Source organism: Myodes glareolus, chromosome 24 (assembly GCF_982192425.1).
Source record: "Myodes glareolus chromosome 24, mMyoGla1.1, whole genome shotgun sequence".
Taxonomy (NCBI): Eukaryota; Metazoa; Chordata; class Mammalia; order Rodentia; family Cricetidae; genus Myodes; species Myodes glareolus.
In genome coordinates this window covers 10647191-10668672 of record NC_142049.1, presented here as the reverse complement: position 1 = coordinate 10668672, position 21482 = coordinate 10647191, and the positions used below count along the sequence as shown (strand labels likewise).

At 36.0% G+C, this 21482-nt stretch overlaps 1 protein-coding gene across 1 annotated transcript in view; it reads left to right on the top strand.

Annotated features, from left to right (window-relative positions):
* The window catches only part of Tyr (tyrosinase), a 48063-nt gene that overhangs the window by 18677 nt on the left and 7904 nt on the right, over positions 1-21482 (top strand). The gene's annotated exons all lie outside the window — the stretch shown is intronic.

Here is a 21482-nt window from a genome sequence, read left to right as displayed (position 1 = left end):
TGAATTATTTAGTACTATAATAATCCAATCTGTACTTTCAGCAAACATAAGCAACTTTTATAGTCCGTAAATGACACAATGGACTTGAACAGGCAGCAATCACCATGCATTTCACATCTCCACCTGGTTCCACCCAATCTATATAATGTAAATTGAGTAAATTTACAGTAACATTTTGCCTCTGTGGTAATTTTGACTTAATATGCAAGGACAATTGGGAGTGAAATAAAAAATATCATGGGGTTGAAGACACACAGGCCTCCCGTTTAGTTCCTTCATTCACAGCATTAACACTGTGACGATCACAAAGCAAATTTTTACTATTTATTAAATATATTTACAACTTGAGACTCCTTGAAACATGCCTCTGACTTTGATTGGTGGCTTTTGGGAGTAAAAATGCTCAGCTCACAGCTACCTCAACAAGTAATAAAGTGTGTAGTCAAAGAAGGTTCATATTACCTCCAGTTATTATAAAAAATCTACTAAAATATTAAGAACACAAGTAACACTTATAAGAAATTAACTATATACCCAGTTCTTTGTGTGTTTTGTAAATAGATTCATTTAATACCTACAGATCCTGCCATCATATCAGTTAATTGCCATGTCAGTACATTATATATAAATAGTACTATTATGTAGAGTTTAATACCTGCTATTGATCTCATTCATAAAATACTTAATAGAAGGTGTATGTCTTTATAGACAAAGAAAGGCTACTCTGCCCCCAATGGGAAAGCTAGAACTACATCACAATGGTTGTTTTTAACAGAAGTCAAGGAATGTGGTTGTTACAGAGTGACACCTTCCAAGTAGTATGAATTACAAAGCTGGCAGTCTAAAACCAGATTGTTCAAGATGGGGGTCTGTTGTCAGTTAGAGCTACAAGTTCACCCAAGACATTTTAGCTGCATATTACACCCTCTGCTGATGTTATTAGACACAGCAGTGAGACAGTGTGAATAGACATACAGAACAACCAAGTGAGGCAGAGGATGAAAGAGAAGGATAAGATGCTCACTTTTACTAGTTCATAGTTAACGTTCAAGATTCTAAAGATAAAGAGAAATGATGTGATAGAAAAACTATTAGCTCTGGAGTCAAAGCCTGCGAAAAACTTTTGGTGCTGCTCTGTGATCTTAAGTGAAATTGAAAAAGCTGATAGACTTCTCGATGTCTGTCTCCTGACAAATAAAATGATGGTAGTGATACTACCTTCTTCCAATAATGTGTCTCAACTTTATAAATTGCAACACAGTAAACAAAGACTATCTCTCATAAGGAGTAAGGAGGATTTTTATAAGTCGTTACATATTCTCTTTTGCTATTGCCTTAGTGTTCTCTAGTACGGATAGCACTACTTCAGCAATTCTCTGAAGCCTGCCTTTTGAGTGTGAAACAATACTACAGGAATTAATACATCTTAGGAATAATGAACCTGCCTCCATCCTCAGCTACAGATTAATGATCTCTTCTGCAGTGATTTTTTTAGCTCTATTTGCCAGCGAGGCCTTCCTTCTGCTCTACTCATCAAGGGTCCCCTGGGCTAGCTTGCTAAGAAGGCTACACCAAACCATATGCCCTCAAATCAGATGCTGTACCAAACTGGCAGCATAGTAAAACAGACAGACTGGTGGCAGCAATACAGGTCCCTGGAACTTCAGGAATGAACAACAGATTGCTTCCCAACAGGTGACTGGAGGCTGAAGCCTGCTCAGAAAGGCAGAAATATCAGGGTTATGAAAGGAGGTAATCTTAGAAATCAGAAATATCCTCAACTCTGCTCTTGCAATCAGATGGGATGTCAGAGGGGAACCTGTCTCTGACAGGTTTGTTTCTTTTCTTATTATCGAACCATAACCAGGTTTAAAAAAACTTCCTTGTTTTCTTCTCTAAATTAGAATTAATTTCCTATAATAAATTGTGATTGTGCCATTATAGTCATATTTGACCATATTCCCATAGCTCCTTATCCTGTTAGATTTAGCTCCTAAAACTGTTTGTCTTTGTTAGATTGATTCATGTGTGTCTCTCCCACTATATCTTGAGCTCTCCGCTGACAGAGTCTATATATTGATCACCTCTGGAATCTAACAACATCCATTACACAAAGAAACCATCCACTAGGACTTCCTAAAGTGCCATGTAATTGATAATCTTGAGGCAGGCAGCCACTGAGGGTTATCAATAACATTTGTTGTGGGATAAAAATATATCATCTAGGGACATTGAATTGTACTCTATCTTGTGATACATAAATCAATTGCTCTGACTAGTAACCTAAAACATGTCCTATAATGAAGAAAATCTCTCAACGCTTTATAGGATCAATGTGCTTTGAAGGAGGGGAATTATAATATTGTTAACCTAAATACTTAATTGAAGGCAGTAGATAGAAAATTAGGCCTTCGTCATTATCACTGAACTGTTAAATCTGAAGAGATTCTTAAGATCATGATCCAAACTTTTCAGGTCACAGTCAAAAGAATCCCCTCACAGTCAGCTAAGTGGGGAGGAATGCAAACTCTTAGTTCCCAGAGATAGCAAAGAATATTTAGCATGACAACAGGATATTTATCCAAGGCAAGCAAAAGCAGTAGGGCTGTGGGGAAATCCTATCTTACTTACGAAGAGACCAAAGATCAGAAGTTCTATAATAACACCAAATATCAGATCCAAGATACCTGTGCAATGACTCAAGAGGCCTGGAAACAAGATACCTGCAGACACTAAATCACATGATTAAGATCACAGGTTTTAGTAGTAGGCAGTTCTGATTTTTAAACCTTTCATCTGTGTGATCTTCACTATAATGTTTGTTATCATCGAAATCTTCCTGTACTAAGCCAGAAAATGGCTTAACTATTATTATCTGTGCGAAGTTATAGCTTTCATGTTTTGGTGTGTTTGCATGTGGTGTTGTGGATGGAACCCATGACCTTGTAAATTTCAAGTGCTTTATAATTGAAGTATATACTGAACTCCAAAGATATTACTTTAGATACTACACTTTTATTGGAATATCTCTGTTACAAAACAAAGTTTTGCCATTAATATTCTTATTTCATTTATTTATTTTTGTTTTGTTTTTTATTTTATTATTATTGGGCTTTTTTTGAGACAGGATCTCACTCTGTAGCTCAGGCTACCCTGGAATTTACTATGTAGTCTAGGTTTGCCTCAAATTCACAGCAATCTGCCTACCTCTGCCTCCTGAATGCTGGGATTGATGACACTTTAACTTTTTCTATTGACACATCAGCCATTCAGCGTCCCCAAATTATTAAACATGATATGACATAGAAAATTAAATTAGCAAAGGACTTCTTGGGTGAATATTCCAACTGAGTGCAATATTGTAACAGCCCTCTCATATTAAGTGAGTTATTAGTTGGCATTAATATCACAAAAAGTAGTCAGTGATAGAACATCTTTTAACACAGGTGTTTTAGGAAACAGAAACCACACATTAAAAGGCTCAGAATGAAAGTTTTTACGTAAAGGTAGGAAAGAAGATTAGAGACACTAAAGATGATCAATGTGGGAAACTGACAAAAGATGAGGATGAAATTAACAGAGTTCAAGTGCAATACAAACTTTAAGTGCAGACATGTCGGACTGTCTTGAAAATCCTGTTATTGCCTTGAAGAGCCTGAAACCTTGACATGCACCTCGTGTAATTTTGTGGGTAGTAATTCAGCATAGAATTCAAAACTAAGTAAAAACAAACCTCTGATACTGAAACAAAGAAAGTTCATGGAACAGATCTATTTGTATTAGTGGGACATGACACCAAGGAATTGCCAAAAGAAAAGTAGAAGAGTATCGGGCACAAGAACAATACAAGGAATTCAAAACACATCTAGGAGGGCAGTGCTGTAGATCTCTCCCTTTGTTTCTCATTTAATATTAGTGCAAAAATTGCATAATTAATTTTAGGAAATAAAATAGTGAGGCTTTAATGAATGAATACTTAGTTTCAAAAGCCACACATGATTAAGTGGTTAGGAGGACAGTTTAATCAGAATCATCTTCCACCAATCCAGGGTTCTTTCTTCCATCTAGTATGGCTATTTTGTTCCTCATATGGCAAAGGAATCAATGATGCTAACTCCAAAGTTAACAGAGTTTTATTTCAGTAGTCCATGTTAGAATTTCAATGAAATAAAGTTGAAATGATAAAAGAGTATTTATTGGCAATAGAGTTAAACTAGAAATTAATAGCATCATTGCCACCAAGAATAAAAGTCTACGAGAGACATACATGGATCTAATCTACATGGGAAATAGAAAAAGACAAGATCTCCTGAGTAAATTGCGAGCATGGGGACCAAGGGAGAGGGTTGAAGGGGAGGGGAAAAGAAGGGAAGAAAGCATAAAAAAATGTATAGTTCAATAAAATAAAATATAATAAAAGTCTTTAAACATTTCTAACTCTATTTACTTGCCAGTGACAGACCTTTTCTTCTGTTCTTCAGTCCTTCCTTCCTTCCTTCTACCCTCCCTCTACTCCTCCCTCCTACCTTTCCTTCCTTCCTTCCTTCATAGCTGTATTACTATTTATTCCAATATAGAATTTATAAATTTGTATGTAAACATTATATGCTGATAGCAAAGTCTGTCAATTTGAAATATGTTTCTTTTCTGTTTTATAAATATAAACTTTTTTGATTTTATTGAGCTATACATTTTTCTCTGCTCCCCTCTTTTTTGTCCCCTCCCCTTCAACCCTCTCCAATGATCCCAATGCTCCCAATTTACTCAGGAGATCTTGTCTTTTTCTACTTCCCATGTATATTAGATCCATGTATGTCTCTCTTAGGGTTCTCATTGTTGTCTAGGTTCTCCAGGATTGTGGCTTGTAGGCTGGTTTTCTTTGCTTTATGTCTAAAAACCACTTATGAATGAGTACATATGATATTTGTCTTTCTGGGTCTGGGTTACATCACTGAACATAAAGCCAGTTATACTGAACCTCATAAAACAGAAAGTGGGAAATTCACGAACGCGTTCTCACAGGAGACCACTTTCTAAATATAACCCTAGTAGCACAGACATTAAGAGAAACACCTAATAAATGGGACCTCCTGTAACTGAAAAGCTTCTGTAAAATAAAGGACACTATCAACAAGACAAAACGGCAGCCTACAGAACAGGGAAAGGCCTTCCCCAACCCTACATCAGACAGAGGACCAATCTTTGAAATATAGTTTCTTAAGAACCATGTTCAATCTATGTTTTATTGTATTTATTTGACTGCTAGGTTATTTTGCATAATGTATTTCCTCTTTATGCTGAGTCCTACCACACATTGGTATTAAAGTATATAGGCTACACAAAATGCATGTGCTTGTTCCTCTTCCATTTTCAGGAAGCATTCATATTCAACTGCCTATATTGCTCTTAAATATATGAACACATTTATCAGTAGACAAAATAAGAATTTTCCTTGTAGTATGTCTTTCAAATTATCTTCCCTAGGAGTGAGCACACAGATTGCTTATCCAATACCGAAAGGTCAGATACATACAAATAACATTATATAGGTTGAACAGGTTATATTTATTTATTTATAAATGTGTGAGGGTGTCAGTGTGTGAATGTGCATATATGTGGATATTTAATAACAGTTAATAAAAAAAGAAGCTGTGGATTTAAAAGCAGGCAAGGAGGCATATATAGTAGAGTTTGGAGGGAAGAAGGGATGGAAAAATAATGTAATTATAATCTCAAAAACAAAAGAATTAATTTTAAAAAGTGATGTTGATTTAATAAGGACATCTCTAGAGACTCTGTGTACTACAACACAATTTCACATTTCTAGGTTATATAAAGAATATAGAAGTTTTTTTTCTTTTTACTTAGTTATTCAGTGGTTTCCCAAGACATTTTACCTTGAGATAGATAATGTATTTTACTCAATGTTTGTCTCATTTTTATTTTTAATTTTATTTAGTTATTTTAATTTCATTTTACATTTCAACAACAGTTTTCCATCCCACGCCTCTACTTGTCTCCCTTCATACCTCCCCTAGTCCACTTCCCATCCACCACTCCTTCCAAAAAGTAAGGGCTCCCACTGGGAGTCAACAAAGTCTGACACATTAAGTCAGAGCAGGACCAGGCCCCTCTGCCATGTGTCCCCTCGAATGTTTCATTTTTATAAAATACAAAAGAATGGACAATCTAATGTTAAAGTATCACATATTCCTTACTGTATAAATAAATTTGAAAAGCAACATGCAATATTTATACACAGTGATGCTGAAGTAGCATGTATAGAAGTCTGGGTATCACCATTTAATGAACTTGAGAATAAATTCATGTCCACATTGGGTGAGCCTAGAACTAGGAACGTACACACAGCCATAAAGTAAAACATGAATTAATTCTGGGAATGCAAATAGTCACTGATTTATAGCATGTTTTGAATTCTTTCTCCACACAACTTGTATTTTTTCTTGCAAACTTACTAATATTTTGATGTTACAAATCAGTGGTGCCCTGTCATAAAGAATGTTTAAATGGAACAACTAGCATCTTTCCTAGTTAGTCTCGATATCTTTATTGATATTGACACTTTGGGAAGCTTTGTCTCTGAGGGGTGGAAAAATGTCATGCAGGCAGATTTCCTAAAACTATAATCTCAGTCATCCATTTGACCCTAATACCATATATCATAGCAAATCAACTGCTCTTGGGTGTCATTTAGAAATTAGTCTGTATATTGCCTGACTAAGTCTGAAAGGCAGCTGGGAAAATAGCGAGGAATAATTTTAACTGAAAAGAGCAAGGTTTATATATTGAAAACTGTAGAAATATTGTTGAAGTAAATTTAGTGTCTCTGAAATGAACAAATATCGCTTGCTCATGGATTTTAGGACACTTGCTGTTAAGGTGACAAAATTCTCCAAAATAATTTGTTTCCTTTTTTTCCTATCTCGACTAAATGAGAGGAAGTGAGCAAGTCTTTAGTCATATCACAGACTATTGGTGTTCTTAATGTTTGAAAGACTTCCTTGAATAACGGTTTCTTCATTTTAAGTATGCCATTAGACAATGGCCAAAGTTAGGTGATAGTTATATTCCATAATTCTTTCTAGTTATATATACTTTGTCCTGCAGACCAACATATCTATAATCTTACTTTGCTATGTCCAGAAACAGAAGTCAAGAACAAGGACAGTTGATTTCAATTATGAAACTATCAGAAATAATAATACATAATAACATATACATAAACACAATGGTCCTCTTTATGATTGGTTGCTCATTTGTATGGCAAGTGCTTGGAACTTGCGATGAACCTAGGGTCCATATTTATCATCTTCTGTGTAAATGACAACATTATTTCAAATCCCAGTGTCCTGTGATATATGTAAAATAGTTTATAAATGTAAGAATTCTACTTCTGAAGAAAATTGCTCTTTGATAGTGTCATTTTTTTCCATTGATTTCAGAAAAGTGGATGTGTTTCTCCCCAATTAAATGATACCAATGTGTAGACGGAATACACCAATGGGTTAAATGCATGTTTGCTTGTTTTCAAGTTTCATTCATCCAATATCAGTTTTGAGCTCAGACCCGTTGTATACCAAATCCACTGAGATATTCTTATAATCCTTGACTTCTTATATCTATTTTTTTCTTTACAACTAGAGAGCTTCAAGTATTTTAAACACAAACTGAAAGTGATGAGTTGGACATTTATTGAAATAACATCTCTTTAAAAGAAGCAAAGAAGCTAGAAAGCTAGAGAAAATTGACAATAAAGGGAAAATATTATTTTTAAATGACAGGACACATAATAAGCAGCTAGAACAAAGATTTCAGCCAGGAAGATTTTGACTATAACCACTGAAGACAATTTGTCAGGTGTACTCAAGGAAGGATTTGCAAATAATTATCCTGTTGTTTTTATTATTCAAAAATTTCCTCGCTGTGCTCCTGGATAGTAGACTGAACGCTTCTTCATGTTCCTTTTTCCTTATCGCTATTCATTTGGGCAATTTAAGTTTCATAAATTTCACTGCAAACCACTTAAGCATCTTGTGACATTTATAGAGATTTCACAGTTTCATCTGGCCTATGTTTCTGCCTCTTCTCCAGATGATCCAGGTTGAGCTTCTTGGTGCTCTCCCCTCAGTGATTCATTATTTCTTTCACCAACCTTCCCTTCTGTAAAGATCATTCTTTGGGAGAGAAATACTTCCCTGCTGTGATTCCCTTCCCGTAATGAACATCCAGACAGAGTCACAGGTTTTCCTTCTGCTCAATATGTCAGTTTACCTTTTTAAAACTGCTGATTAGGTGACACATGGATCAACAGCCTTTCTAAGGAATGACTTTATTTTTAAATTGCTCCAATTAGAAGAGAAGATTAACTGAGTAGGAAAAGGCAGAGACTTGGATATCTATAGATGCAGATCCTAACTACAGGAAAATAATAGTGACAGGTGGAGAGATGCAGAGAGTAAAGCAAAGAGAGGAATCTGTTTCCCAGCCTTTCATCTGTGCCCTCTTGATTTCTGTTTTCCAGGAGTAAGGACCAGTTGTTGTAATCTAAATGTTAGGCTGTCAGTCCCAGATAAATTCACTTTTTGGAGGATGCGTTGCATTATCCTCAGTCATTAAGCTAGACTAAATACACTCTTCTTGTCATGTAAATCCTAATGATACCAGTAATATTGCTGTATAAATTATTTGTGGATTTGTGCTCCATATGCTTCTATAATTATAAACTATAAATATGCTGAAGTGTGCAGAGAGCATTTGCTGTTAGTTGGAAAGAAACATTTCAGTTCATAGTCAATTTTCGCCTTACAAATGTCATTCCTGGTGTTGAAACATCTGTGACCGTCTTTGCTTTCTTCGTCATGTCTTCTAAAATTACTTCTTCTAGCTTCTATTACATTTAGTGTAGGCCCTTGGTACTTAACCACACCATATGTATTGGTCCCCTACCTCAAATCTTATAAGTAAAATAGAATTAAAAAGTCTTCCTGCACAACACTTTCAAATAAACCTTTCGTGCAGTGTTCCGTTTCACAGCATCCTCCTGGTCAAATGGTAACTGCATCTTCCACTGAATGCAAAATTAATGCAAAGTCCTCTGGCAAACATACAAAGATTTTTACTATTTAACATATGCCATGTATTTTCCAGTCTAAATATATCTATATCTACATTTATATATCACATACTAATCCCAATCCCCCCTTTATCCCCTCTTCCTGCTCCCCTAACCTTCCCCTCATTCCACTCCCCAGCTGTTGCTCAGAGAGGGTAAGACCTCCCATGGGGAGTCAGTGAGTTCTGTCCCATCACTATGTTGAGGCAGGTCCAAGCCCTGCCACTCCCTAACACGTAGGCTGAGCATAGGAAATGGGCTCCAAAGAGCCAAATTATTTGTTAGTGATAGCTCCTGGTCCCATTTCCTATGACCCCACTAACTGCCCAAGCCAGCCACTGTCATCTGCATTCAGGTGGCCTAGATCAGTCCTATGTAGGTTCCTCGGGTGTCATTCTGAAATCAGTGAGCTCCCACTATTTGAGGCCAGTTTTTTTTCCTATGGGTTTCTGCATCATGGTCTTCACCACTTTGTTCATATTATCTCTCCTCCCTCTCTTTGACTGGACTTCCTGAGCTCTGCCCAGTGGTTGCCTACAACACCAGAGAAGCTATGTAACAAAGACAACCCTAAGAGAGACATATATGGATTCACCTAGGAAGGGGAAATAGACAGAATCTCCTGAGAACTTCATCTAGAAACTGACGGAAGTAGATGCAGAGATCCACTCTTAACCTTTAATCTGAATAAACCAAATCACAGTGTTCATTTTATTTTATTTTTCAACAATTATGTGGAAATTAGGCATTCACAGACCAGGTAAGAGTGTGCATAAAGTGACAATCTAAGATGATAAATGAGACTCTGGTAGATTTCATTGACAGGAAATCTAGAACTACAAGGAAAACAAAGGACACATGCTGACAATGGATGCAAAAGGAGGACCAAAGACTATGAAACTGCTTTATTTGTGCATCTCTGACTACAAGAATCTTCTGTCTCTTAGTAGGTTATTAGGTGGAGGGACAATTGCATAATTGATTTGGGTTTCCACAAGGTCATGCTATTTAGTTATGAAACTATAAAGGTTAAAATTTACATATGAAATGTCATATGTGTACTTGTCTGCAGTTAATAATTTCAAACACAAATAAGGATCTCATCATCATGGTGAACTTCTCCATTGTAGTCCTGGATTGCAGATGGGGCTCAGTACAATCTGCCATAACTGGGAAATAAGTACAGAAGTTAATGATGCAGAGAATATTGGTATAGTACTGTGAACCTCTATGTGAAGACAAAGAGGGTATTGTCTAGCACTTTTGGTTAAAATATTGTGTTGGAAGTGTGCAATACCAAATTCATCATGAAGTTATTAAACTGTTATTACCATTAATGATCAAGTTTAACCAATAGAACTTAAAGATGTCATTGCACCTCAGAATCAAGACCACTTGCTAAGATATAAAGATAATATAATATAATATAAACGACAATATCAAGCTATCAGTGGCTTTCTCTTAAAACTTCCTTTGGTGGGGGATCTGCTTTTGAAGCTTTCTGTTTCCAATTTTGCAATATATTGTCTTTGCCTGCCTAAGCTAGTACTGAATATTATTTAAAGAATAAATTTTTTAAGAAAATGCATTATATATGCTTTCCATTCCAGGCAGATTTAGCTGGACTGTTGCATAGACAAACTCTGGTCTAGGCTCTATAAACACAGACAAGATCATAAGAAGTGTTAATTTCTTTGTAAAATGTCAGATATTTTCACTCAGTAAGTCTTTCTCAAAGTCTTCTCTTTCTATCCTTTCTTAATTACAAGCTCTCCTAGTCACACAATTTACTCTGCATGCATCTGTATTTGCAAAAAACATGGTTGGAAGTACTGTATGGCATGGGAAACTGAGTTCTGCAGGAATGGTTTTAACCCCAATGGCTCCACATGATAACTGAATAAATTAATGAAGTTATTCAAGCTCTCAGTTTTTGTTTGCTTTCTTCCTTGCACGTGGGGGCTTTAATGAAAGCACATTTTGAAGAGAGTACCTCATTAAGGTACTTCTAGAACATCAGCAACTTCTAGACCACTTGGTTTTGAATCCTTATTCAATTACCTAATTTTATTAGTCATTAAAATGATAGGTAAGCTTATCCTCTCTGTCACTCAGTTTTCTCATCTGTAAAATATGGATGTTACTAAAACATAATGTAAAAGTAATATTAAGGATTAAGGTCACTTAGAATAGCCCTTTGCAAGTAGTGTATCTAATCTAACTCTCACTACTGAGAATTTTACTAATAACCCTTCTTGCACTGTTATTGGATAAATAAGTCATGCAATAATACATTTCAAAACACTTAGCATTCTACTGGATGAAAGAGAACCACCCGACAAGTCAGAAGTATTACTGAGCAGAGAGAGTAGTTATTTCTCATTATAGTAAGGCATTTGAAGCTATAACTCAAATTGTTTAAAAAAGAACATACATTTAAGGAAGTATAATTTTGGTTTTAAGGGAGTGGATCTAGGAAATAAATACTGTTCATCTTCAAGGTTAAAACTAGGTTGAATATTTCATCATCATAGAACACAACAAACAAAATGAAACAAAAATTCTCATACTACCAGCATTTAAAATACGGGTATATTCTAAAAGGAAAAACAAAGCCTAGATAAATTTTCCTACCAGGTACAACAAAAGCCCTGCACTGTAGTATGAAGTGAGGCAAGGCTGGGAAAGGTGATCTGTGTATTATCACCCACAAGTGGAATTTGAAACATTGATCTAGAAGATGAAGGTAGAATGCTAATTATTAGCATCTGTTAAGAAGTGGGGATGAATGGAGAAGCTTGATTGATGGATCCTGTTATAGTTAGAGAGGAGTAAGAAGGGCCAGTGTTACATAGCGCAGTGAGAGACTACAGAAATTAAATGAGACCTTAATGAGGGGGTAAGCTAAACTTCATCATTATGATTTCACACATTAGAGCACATGGCTCTAAAAACAAATTAGCATTTTCTATCAAGAGGTAAATGTAGAATCAGTCCCCTACCTATATTCCGAACAGTCTGGAGAGACCAGCTTCTTATGACACCGTCTCGTTGAGTCTCACTGTCTAGCATTGCTTCATGAGTACAATCTGATTTGAAATTAGTTTCTGCCAACTACAAAAATCTTTCAGTTTAGTTGCACATCCCTTCCCTTCCTAATAGTCCACAGTGCAGGGTTTACCCCCTAAAGATAAGCTTAATTGTCTACGGGGAAGGAAAATTAGAACTTCACTGCCTTTACTTCTTTTTTTCTTTTTTAAATTGATTTTATTGAGCTATATATTTTTTGCTCCTCCCCTCCCATTCTTCCCCTCCCATGGTCCCCATGCCTCCTATTTACTCAGGAGATCTTGTCTTTTTTCTACTTCCCATGTAGATTAGAATCATGTATGTCTCTCTTAGGTTCTCATTGTTGTCTAGGTTCTCTGGGATTGTGAATTGTAGACCGGTGTTTTATTTTGCTTTATCTCGAAAGGCACTTATGAATGAGTACATATGATATTTGTCTTTCTGGGTCTGGGTTTCCTCACCAATATGATGTTTCCTAGCTTCATCCATTTGCCTGCAAATCTCAAGATGTCATTACTTTTTTCTGCTGTGTAGTATTTCATTGTGTAAATGTACCACATTTTCTTTATCCATTTTTTGATCAAGGGTCATTTAGGTTGTTTCCAGGTTCTGGCTATGACAAACAATGCTGCTATGAACATAATTGAGCACATGTCCTTGTGATACAATTGAGCAGCCTTTGGGTAAAAACCCCAAAGTGGTATTGCTGGGTCTTGAAGTAGGTTGTTTCCAAATTTTCTGTGAAATCACCATACTGATATCCAAAGCAGCTGTAGCAGGTTGCACTCCTACCAACACTGGAGGAGTTTTCCCTTCACCTACATCGTCTCCAGCATAAGTTGTTATCAGAGCCAGGGACATACGTGGAAATAGGCCTGAGCTAGCGACATCCACCTGAGTAGACACAAGGCAGTGACCTCCACAGGAACAGATACAAGAGAGGGACTTCTGAGGGTGCAGGCTCAAGCCAAAGATTTCTGCTGAACCGGGCGAGAGTCAGGGACGTTTGAGGGAGCAGGCCTGAGCCAGTGACCTCTGTCAGAGTAGGCCCAGGCAGTAACCTCGGTGACAGCAGTCCTAAGCAAGCAACCTCCATAGGAGCATTCCCGAAAGACCTCTGGGATTGCAGAGCAACACCCAGTAGAGCAACACCCAGTAGCACCAAGAGACCCCGGGGAACACTAAGCGACCTCCAGGGTGACTGGAACTGTGGTCCTGACTGCCTTTATTACTTGAACTTCTTTCTTACATCTTCTTTCAACTCTTATGTTCAGTTCCTCCAAACTTATTCATTAGTTTAAATGATTTTAATTTTATCTTAATTCTTTTCTATTCCTTAAGGATTGCTTTTCACTTTCATTATTTAAGTTAAACAGTTTTAATGTATGCACTTAAAATGGTGGTCAATTGATGTTGGGATCATTTGAATTTCATTTTTCCTTTATTCATGTTTCATTTAAAGTTAGCCATTCCTGGCACTCTATCCTTCTCAACTGTGACTTCTTTTCAAAAGAGTTGTTTTCAGTGATACTTTCTGAATACCCCCCAGTGGATTCTGTCATTAGCGGGACATTAGAAAATAGAACCAATGAGATGCTGTTATTTTCCTCACCGACAGAGGCTCCACCTCCTCCCAGTAGTCTCCATTCAAATAGATGGCATATTCAGTACATGTTCACTCCCTTTAGACCCCCAAACTTGACTCCTCATCTACTTCTATATTAGTTAAATGTGTCTGTCACTAAACTCCTAAACTCCTCCATTGACAACTCCTAGCTTCACAGTACTATTTAGATTCAGTTGCTTACTTGCAAGACCCACTACTATCTGTTATTAGTACATATACTGGAATATACATTTCATTTTAGTTCTGAGCTACTACAAAGTCCTGGGGTCAATTACGCCTGAGTGACAGTCTCCTTGGGATATCTTTTCTTTTTTCTATCACACTGCAAGATTTCTAGAAGTCATTTCTCAAACCTACAGCCAAGAACTGGACCATACTCTGGGAGTCCAGCTGAAGAGAGTGAGGAGGGATTAATGAGCAGGGGCATCAAGATCCTGATGGGAAACCCACAGAGACAGCTGACCTGAGCTTGTGGTAGCTCACAGACTCCTGATGGACAGTCAGGGATTTGCAAGGAGCCTAGGCCCTCTGCATGTGGCTGGCACTTGTGAAACTTGGTCTGTTTGTGCGGACCCTAACAATGGGACCAGGATATGTCTCTGATGCATGAGATGGCTTCTTGGAACTCAATACCTATGGGGGGATGCTTTTATCAGCCTTGAAGCAGTGGGGAGGAGCCTGTTCCTGCCTCAACTTGTTATGCCAGACCAGGCTTTGTTAACTCCCCAATGGAGGGGGAGGCCTTACCCTTTCTGAGGAGTGGATGCATGGGTCAGGGGTGGGGGTGGGGGTATTAAAAAGGAGGGGAGAGGAAAGGAGGAAGGGGAAACTGTAGCTGGTATGTAAAAATAATTTTATAAAGTCAATTCTTAAAATAGTCAATTTGTACACAACTTTAAGAATTTGGTAAAATTGTGGGTTTTCCAATTAACTGAATAGTTCCTATAAATTGCCTGTAAAATTTATGTGTCAGTATGAATGATTGTAATCACAATGTCTGGTTTGTAAGTAAGCCCTATGGTAAGTATATGGTATATAAGAATGAGTGAGGTGACAAGATTGCTTTTAGTGAATTCTGAACACTTGATAATAGACAAAGAACTCAGAAAAAACTTGAGGGAATTTTTGGTATCAAACACACACTCAAAAATTCTAACAATATGATAATCAAAAGACAAAAAATTAATCTTTGTTGAAGTTCTCATAGAAGTGGTATTTGGCCTAAGCCTTGAAGGAATAAAGATATAGTAGAAAAGCATATAAATTAGAAAGCCCGGGGAAGAACAGCTCAAAATCAAATTATAATGCTAATGCCAACATCAATATCAGTAATCTGTTATTTTATGAATTATTCTCCTTCCTTCTTAGAATCCTGGAGGCTATAAGTCTGAGAGCATAGTGATAACAGAGCTGTTTTTTTCTAATTACTTTTTTGTGTGGCCAGAAGATCTTCCTGTGTCTTCATAAAGTATCCCCGACCCTATCTCCATCTAAATCTACCATTCTCCTGAGGTCTTCCATTGGACCACGCTAGTCTCATAACTTCATCTTAAGTGTATCATCTCCTTAAAGATCTCATTTACAAATGTACTCACCAAGGTATTAGGATTTGCTTCACTATATGAGTTTTCTGGGTGAAATGATTTATCTCATACTGTTATAGTGTTTCTATTTTACAGAAAATAAAACTGACATTGGCACGGGTTAAGTAGTTTTTCCAAGTTCCTACAGGTATTTATTATTAAAGACTCTGAATCTAATCTTGCAGCTTTAGGATCCTTCATAAATCCTTCACAATCCTCTAAAATTTGATCGCACTAAAATTTTTACTTTCTCTCTCTCTTTCTCATTCTTTCTGTCATCCCCCTCCCCCTGTGTGTGGTATGTGTGAATGTTTGTGTGTGTGTGTGTGTGTGTGTGTGTGTGTGTGTGTGTGTGTGTTTAAGCTGTGCTCATGTATAGGAGATCAAAGATTAGCACTGGACATGTTCCCCTATCTCATTTCTGAGAGAAGGTTTCAAATCAAACATGGTTGGATATTGTCAATTGGTAAGACTAGATAGACAGCAAGTCTTAAGAAAGGGTCTTAGAAGACAAGAGATAAATATACTTGAGTCTGAGACCAGGGGCTCACCTTATTCCTAGATTTTTTTAATATGCATAGATGACTCTCCTTTTGTGTGGATGCTGGGAATCTCGACTCAGGCCATCATATTTGCATAGCAAATACTATACTGACTGGATGATTTGCCAGGCCTCTCTACAGTTTTTTAAATGCACTTAAAAGTATTTTTTAGCTTGCTTAATAGTTAATTTTCTGGGGGCCTAAAAGTTTACTGACACTTCAGTAGGTGACTCCATACCCATGCATGTATAAGCAGTACTAAATGAATTCAGTAGGTATTAAGAGAGGAGTGAGACAGAGGGAGGGATGGTGAGAGAGAAAACAGGAAAGTGGGAGAGAAGTGAGGAAGGGATTAGGAGAAATTGGAAGACTGAGAATGGAAGGTAGAGTTGATATAAGAGAAATTGGAAGACTGAGAATGGAAGGTAGAGTTGATATAAATGCATTATAGGTACTTATGAATAATAAAGTGTTTTTAAAGTTTCTTATCATTAGTGAATGCAAAAAATAAAATGTATGCAAAGCTATTTTTTAGAATATTCATCTTGTCAATGATATATAAAATACAGCACCAAATTCAAAATGTAGAATATCTATTTCAAAGATATTAATATTGACTTTTGTGTTTAGTAAAGGAGGAGTGGTTTATTCTATATAAAGAAAATAACCACGACTAATCAGTTTGGGTGCCTAGTGGACTGTCTAGGGTGCATTGCATATCTAGTTAATTGATGTCTCACAAACCTTTAAATTTCTTATTAAGCCACACTTTACAGCTAAGAAAACTAAAGGTAGGCAAATAATTTCTTGTTTTTCACAGTAAAAATAATGTGGAGAGTCTGAAACCAGATTTTCATACTTCCAGCTTATTTCCTTGCTCACAAGCTATAATACAAATATTTTCTTCTCATCCCTTCATCCCATAGGGTATTCCTTCTTTCAATAGAATGTAATGTAATTCTTTTCCTTAATTCCTTCCATGCACACCTACTTACTGTGGATGTGAATTGTCTAGAAAATGCTCAGCATTTGGGAGTCACCTCACAGATACACACAAGATAACTTATGGAAAGAATATTAAGATACTCATCAGAAAATCCCGTGTCACTGTTCATTTCTGCAACCTACTACTCTGTACTGGACTCAGGGTCCACATGGCACAGGAGGAAAGTTGAATTCCAATTATGAAAATACACACACATGCACATACACAACTTTAGACTTCTAATGTCAGTGTTTCACAGTCATGAATTCATCTCTTCTGAGTAATCTGGAAGACATTATATAATTCAAAGTTGTTGGTTATTACCTGCTTGCTGGCACTTCTATAACTATTTTAGAGTATTTCATATGGCAAATATATATATAGCCCAAATTTATTCATTTATATTAGTTAAACATAATTTATTTTATATTTTTGATTATAAGACAATGCTACTTAATATTTTAATTTTAAATTGTTTAACAGTTGAGAAAAATTTCAGTTGGTTACTCTGTCTTTCTGAAATATTCTCTCTCTCACCCCCCACATTGTGAGTGCATATGTGTGTGTATAAGTGTTATAATAGTTATTTATTTCATCATTCCTTACTCCATGTCACTATAAGGTATTCATATTCACTGGATGTATAAATTTCCTCTTCCTCCTAAAAGTTCAAGATATTTTATTGGAGTATATAATCTGTTTTGTTCATCTTTGTATTCTTATATTACAATTATGATTATGCTATTTCTTAAAATTATCCAACAATCCTCATTTGGTGACATTTGTTTTGATTTTTTTCCACTTTTTTCCTCCTCCTTTCTTTTTTTGATTCTTCTCATTCTTTTACATCTTTGTTTATGAAGTTTCTATTTAATCGTCTTTAAGTTTGCTAATTTATTCCTCAACTATGTTAACTTGATTAATCAATTCATTTAGACATCCTTCATTTCTCTTGAAGGACAATTTTTTAAATTCTGATTCTGCCTTTGATTCTTTATTAGAGTTTGAATATTTGTTTACATATTTCATTCTTTCTTGTGGATTATATATTTCCATGTTAACACAGCATATTAATATAGATTTGAATCCAATATTTGATAATCCCAAAAGTATACATGATATTTGAGATTCTGATGATTACTTGATCTCCTCAGACATTTTCTAAATTTTGATGTACTTTAATATTTGCTTTTATTTAATTGTAGGATCTGAGGTAAATACACAGTTAGTGTGGATAATCGTGTTAATTTTTTGAGACATCTAAATAAGTTAAATTGTTTAACTGTAGTTGTAGTTAGTAAAGCTTCCAATTTCCCTTGTAACTTTGCCTTCATCTCTTCTCTCAATTGTGGACTTCCTGTATACTTTCCTTAAGAACCTCTGTGTTGTTCCTCAGTACAATGCAGTTCCTCTAGGTGAAACACACAGTTTTGACATTGTACTTTTGTTGGTGTGATGGTACAGAATGAGAGTCAAGAAATCATATAAAGTATTGTGAAAATGTATGACTTTTAGTGCACTAATGTGTGGGTGCTATGAACTACAAACACATTTCTACAACCCTTTTTCACCCTATCCATTCTCCTACACCTTGCTGTAGCACTGTAAATACATTTTCTGGATGCCTTAGGTCCTTGTTCCTCCTTTCCTATGGAATGAGACGAGAACAGAGGGTAGACTGGGAGAAATATCTTTCTTCAGAGAAAACACATTTTGGAAGTTACACTTAATTGGAAAGTGTTGTCAATATATTTCACGGTGATTGCTTTCTGTCAGCAGAAACAGTCAGACAAGTATCTTGGAACTTCTCAAAATCTTCCAGAATTCCTGGATGAAAATTTATAAAGTATGATGTAATTCCCCTGGGTCTCCTGCCTCAGAAGTTTATCACTATCACCCAGCCTAGAATAAGTCACAGGGGGGTCCTGAATGTGTTTAGATGTTGCTACCGTTTCATGAATCCAGCTGCATTGGCTTCTAGTGAGCATATTTTAGCTATATTCTTTAGGATGCAAGTATATTGACAGCTTTACGGTCATCAATTTGCACTGAAGCCTGGATTTTCATATGGGGTCAAAAGAAGCAGCAAATTTTACACTTTGTCTTATGATGACATAGACAAGACTGACCAAGGACTTCATATCAGACTTGGAACTAAATATTCTATGTTAGGTGTAGTGATATTTTATTCATGATCTAACAAATAAAGCTTACCTGAAGATCAGAGTGCAAAGTTAGCCACGCTAGTCAGCCAATCAGGTCAGACAGTGGTGGCAGATAACTTTAATCCCAGCAGCCATACTAGTTAGCCATAGAGGATGGACAGTGGTGGTGCAGGCCTTTAATGGCAGCGCTAGAGAGAAATATGAGGTGGGAAGAGACAGGAACTCGCTCTCTTTTCAGTCTGAAGATTTCATAGGGGTAAGAGCTCTCCAGTGGCTTGACTGCTTTGTTTCTCTGATCTTTCAGCTTGAACCCCAATATCCGCCTCTGAATTTTTATTATTTGCACTACAGTTGGGTTTATCTATGAAGCAGATCATTCCATATTGTTATGATTAGTTTTTTTCCTAATTTGGCAATGCCTATCTGTCTGTCTCCCAGACTTTCAGAAATCTATCCAGATTCATTTAAAATGAATTTTCAACAAGATTTTCCCCCAAACTGTCAGTGTGGTTATCCAATTTACTATTAGTATTTCAATGGGAGACATTCTAGACACAGTCTGATGAAATTTACTGTCGATGAGAACTACCACTAGAGATTTTAATCAAGACGAATATCTTCATTTCCAAAGGTTGATAAGATAATAAGGAAATTAATGATCTCATTCATTAAATCTGGTGCTAAGGATTGATGTTCTTGTCCTATTTAGGTAAAAGCTTTGTTTTCATTTCTTGGTATAAATAAAATTATTTATAAATTAAACTATAATAGTAATTTTTCTCAATTGACATAAGGTACAGATTTTATCTCCAGTCTCAGCCTAGTGATGCACTGCATAGTGTCCTGTTCCTATATCAGAGTCTAGAGGGGGTTGAAAAATGTCAAAGATTCTCCTTGTGACTGAAAATACATTTAGTAGTTGAAAGACATATGGATTTAAGCAAATAACTTACTTATATATAAAAATTAATGTACAATATTCATTTGGGGTCAAGTATATATGGAACATTATATGTACACACCTCGATAACCAGATATAAAGCAATTACATGTGAAATATTTTTTTGGTTTGTTTGTATTTTCTAAATTGCATGTCATTAAAAAATAAGATTCTTTGGAAGGTAATAGTCAAGTTAATATTAAAAGTGTTCATAACCTTAGAATTTTGTGCTTCTTTTTAAGCCAGTTATAATTTTTTTAAGTTGAGAAATCTGAGAGCCAAACAAAATCAATGTTTTAGAAGCCTCCACGTTCCGAATTCTGCCTACCAGAAGACTAACAATCATGAGAGAATTTGCTTCAAGCACTTGGCCTTAATATTTCTTTCATCGACTATTTCATTTCTCTCATCAGTTGTAAAGTTTTCCTAGTATATTGGTAATAATAAAGAAGGTGAGCAGGAGGGGTCACAGGGAAGATGCTGCCATTTAACAAACTCCTATGTGACTGGTGCTGTTTTAATCTGCACAGCATATTCATGCCATAGAAATGGTCATTTTGTAGAAGAAAATGAAGTTGACCTACAATAGACGCTCAATAAATATTTAATAACAAATCAAAATTAGAAAAAACTTGGTATTCATGGACCTTATTTTCATGTTTACCAATGACCTTCTGACTGTTAATTATTGTACAGGTAAAATCTAATAGATTTTAGAACAAACTAGTGATTGAAGTCCTGATTCCAAGTGAACAAAAAAAGTATTATTATGCTTATTCTATTTAGGTTTTCGTGTTATTTTTGTGTATTTTAGACAGTAAAAGTTTATTTGTTCCTTTTATATAATTTACTCTTTACCATTAACTAACTTCTGATTTCCTAACTTAAAATTTAAAATTATCAGTAATTTATTTATTTGACGCTTTCATAAAAACATCAACACATTGAACTTTGAATCTTTTGAATCGTGAGGATGAGGTGACCATGTCTCCAACATACCCAGTACTTTTTGTATATATAAATTCATGAGTGGTTAAACCCCAAAACTATTTTGTAGCATGAATAATAAAAACCCAGAGACAGATATTGGAGGTTGAGCTGAAGATCAGAAAAGCAAAATAGTCAAGCCACTAGAAATGTCTTACTTCTGCCAAGGCTGGGAGATTGCAGACTGAGCTATGAACCTCTGCCTTCTCCTGTTTTATATTCCCCTTTAGTGCTGGGATTAAAGGCATGTGACTCCCTAGTACTGAGATTAAAGGTGTGAGTGACCACCACCTGGATCTATTTCTGTATTGATCTTTATAGCCCAGGGCGGCCTTGAACTCAGAGATTCACCTCCCTCTATCTCCCAAATGCTAGGATTAAACGTGTGAGTTACCATTGCCTTGCATCTATTGGTTTAGTTTTGTCCTCTGATTTTTCAGACAAGTTTTAT